At 46.7% G+C, this 3,558-nt stretch overlaps 1 long non-coding RNA gene across 1 annotated transcript; it reads left to right on the forward strand.

The window, feature by feature from the left end:
- Positions 1 to 1,628, forward strand: LOC105516006. Its single transcript, XR_001002423.1, has 2 exons — positions 1 to 120; positions 1,204 to 1,628. It is a non-coding gene; the product is annotated as an uncharacterized LOC105516006 (long non-coding RNA).
- Positions 1,629 to 3,558: the final 1,930 nt, after the last annotated feature.

The raw sequence follows: 3,558 nt of genomic DNA on the forward strand, positions 1-3,558 counted from the left end.
AGGTTTCTCTCCAAGTTATGATCTGTTCTGCCCAGGATGCTCCCCCGACACACACAGAAAAACTGAGCACCTAGAGAACAATACCAAAATCCCATGGCCAATAATGGGCAACCCAATCAGGTGACAAGTTATCCCCAGACCCTAAAATGCATGTGGTGGTGATAGGGCACCAACAACCAGAGTCCCAGGAACTGACATCCGTGAGGGAGGAGATGGGGGGAAGGTAATGAGGCAGAGCCCAGCCGCCTAAGGCAAGAGACCCCAGATTGGCTAACCAGAGAGGGCAGCTGGTGGATTGAGAACAGCGACTGCAATCATGGTGAGTGAGTCCGTGACCCTGCCTTAGATGACACCAGGCGATGCATGGTTCCTACCTTCAGGTCAGGTGATACTGGGTGACATGCAGGCACTTTGACCATCCTAATAGTCCAAGAGGTAGTGGAGCCATTAGAATCAGCTCGGCCTCCAGTGTGCCTCTGCATCCCTGGGTCAGCGTGAAGGTGCAGAAGCTGTGGTTCTGCACAGGAGATCATTTGAGAAGGCCAAGATCTCACCTAAACTCTTTAAATGAGGGCCTCTGGGGCAGGGCCCCAGGCCTGCTGATTTCTTCATGCTCCCAGGGTAAGTCCAGAAGTAGTTAAAGTTGAGGACCACTTCGGTGAGGGAGAAAAAAGCATACTTTTTGAGGACTCTTCCCAAATAAGATTCTTTTTTCCTCTGATTTGTTACTATTTGTTAGCACCTGTGAGGGAAAGGGATGTGAGGGTTTGATGTGGCCTAAATTTCCCTTTAGAAAATTCCCTTTGGGAAGAAAAAAGGCTCTGATCACCAACCAAAGGCCATATATTCTAGTCCCGGCCCCCACCACTTGCTGGGGTCCTCTGGAGAGCTGTGGAAAGTTCTGGCATCCTGCCCCACCTCCCAAGGCTCTGCTGTGGTCATCTTGGTTTCTAGATGCCCCTGAGGGTGGTCATGTGCAGTCAGGGTACCCTGGACTCCAGCCAGCCTCAGTAAGCCTTTGCAGGGCAGGACACTTTTGTCCCTGTGTGCAAGTCGTTGCTTCATGTAATTTGCATAAATACACACTCTTTTCTACCCAAGGTTAATCTTTTTAATTAGTTAAGCTGCTATGTTGTAGGAAACAAGCACTGACCCTTAAGTAGATAATTGGCACAATTGAAACAATTAAATGGTTTTCCCCAGGAGAACATTCAGCAAAGCCATTCTTGCTGGAGAAGGAACAGCACAAAACAGCTGGAAGGAAATTGTGGCATGCATGAAAGATAACTTGTCTGTGTTTGCGGTCTACTGAGATCCCCGCTGAAGAAGAGGCAGGATTTTCACTTGCTTCTTGACCCATGTCTGTTGTCCAGAATCCAGGACTGGTGACAAGAGAAGCGGACGTGATCTTCACAAGCTGGTGCAGCTGGGTCGGGAGTTGCTCTTCCCGGACAGGTGGGGAAGGTGCTGGAGGAGAGGGAGGAGGAGAGAGGTTTTAGGGGAGGGGTGCTGAGCAGTCAGACACCTGTAAGGTCACATTTCTTTCAGGTATTCTTTCTAGGTGTACTGAATGGGAACATTGTCTGTCATCCCTAGACTGCCTTAAAGACCTAAACTGCTTCCATTTATCTTTGGCTGTTGGACTCAAGTTTCTAATACACCTGGTGACACAGAGCACAGTGCTGTGTTTTTATGGGTTGCTTAATTCAAGATCTGGATGAAGGAAGCCTGAACCCATGTTTGTGCAAAAGCCTAAGGATGTACAGCAGGGATGCTCAAACTTTTGCTTTTATAAGAACCCACTTTTCTATTAACTAGGTTTTTGTGTATGAGAAGAAATGCTTGAACATGGAAAAGAAAAGTTCTAACTGTAGGATGGAGTTTATAGTGAGTATGAACCTCCTCCCCACCTCCAATCCCGGGGCCGCTTCCATCTGTACTCACACCTGTAATCCCAGCCCTTTGGGAGGCCGAGGCGGGTGGATCGCTTGAGGTCAGGCGTTCGTGACCTGCCTGGCCAACATGGTGAAACCCTATCTCTACCAAAAATACAAAAATTAGCCAGGCGTGGTGGCGCACACCTGTAATCCCAGCTACTTGGGAGGCTGAGGCAGGAGAGTCGCTTGTACCTGGGAGGCAGAGATTGCAGTGAGATGAGATTGCACCACTGCACTCCAGCCTGGGCGACAGAGAGAGACTCCGTCACAAAACAAACAAACAAACAAATAAACTGTGAAAGAACGAAAAGCTTTTCCAATTATCAGAAAGAAAAGACATCTATAACCCATAATATTGTCGACTCTCGACTGAAGCAGGCATTCACAGAGGCTATGAGAGGAGCGTAAATTATTGCCATCTCTTTGGGGGAAGATGAGACACTATCTAAAAACATTTAAAAGAAATATGTCACTTCTTGGGACTTATCCAACAGATCTACTTACATAGTTCTTAGGAGAAAAGGCTCATGGCATGTGGGCATCATAGGTGCATAGGCAAGGGAGCTTTCCCCAAGGCCATCTTTGTGCCACCAAAGGTGTGGTATGTTACCTTCCTTGTAATTTGCATTTCATAATTACTCATTATAGCAAAATTACTTTCACTTTGCCACTTTCTGGTTGTGTGGCCTTGGAAGATCATTAAATTTCTCTTTGTCTCAGTTTTCTCATTGGAAAATTGAAGAGTGCACTATTTCATGTCTAAGACTACTCCAGTTACCATGATTGTATGACAAATTACCCAAAAATATGGTAGTATGCAACAATTGTTTTTTATGTGCATGAATTCAGTGGGTTGGGAATTCAGATGGGAATTCACCTGAAAGACACTGAAGCTGGGGGCTGGCATACCCTCCAGTCTCACTCATGTTACGTGTCTGGCAATTGAAGTTAGCTGTTGGCTTGGGGGCCTCAGTTCTTCCCCATGCTGTCACTCCATGTCAGCTAGCTAGGGTTCCAGCAAGCATCCATGAGAGACAGAAAGCCAGGTATAAACTCTATGGCTTTCCCACAACTCCTCCTTTAGCTGTGGAAGTCATACAGTATCATCCCCACTGTATTCTGTTGGTTAAGATAGTTTTAAAGTTCTGCCCAGGCTCAAGGGAGAGGTACAGTAGTCTGGTAGGGCTGCCATGACAAAGTACTACCGACTGGATGGCTTAAACAACAGAAATTAATTTTCTGACAGTTTTGAGGGTAGAAGTCTGAGATAAAGGTGTCAACAGGGTTGGTTTCTCCTGAGGCCTGTCTCCTTGGCTTGTAGATGCTGTCTTCTCCCTATGTCTTCACGTGGTCATCCCTCTGTGTCTGTCTGTGTTCTAATCTCGTCTTGTGATAAGGACACTGTCATATTGGGTTAAGGCCTACCTTAAGGACCATATTTAGCCTTATTTATCTCTTTAAAGACCCTGTCTCCAAAGGCAGTCAGATTCTGAGGTACTGGGGATTAAGGCTTCAACATATGAATGTTGGGGGAACACAAGTCAGCTCATAACAGGAGGGAACACAGATCCCACCTCTTGAGAGAAGGTTAGCATCACACGATACAGAGAGTTGGTGGGAT

This window comes from Colobus angolensis, unplaced genomic scaffold (genome assembly GCF_000951035.1).
Source record: "Colobus angolensis palliatus isolate OR3802 unplaced genomic scaffold, Cang.pa_1.0 Scaffold272, whole genome shotgun sequence".
In the NCBI taxonomy this organism is placed as follows: Eukaryota; Metazoa; Chordata; class Mammalia; order Primates; family Cercopithecidae; genus Colobus; species Colobus angolensis.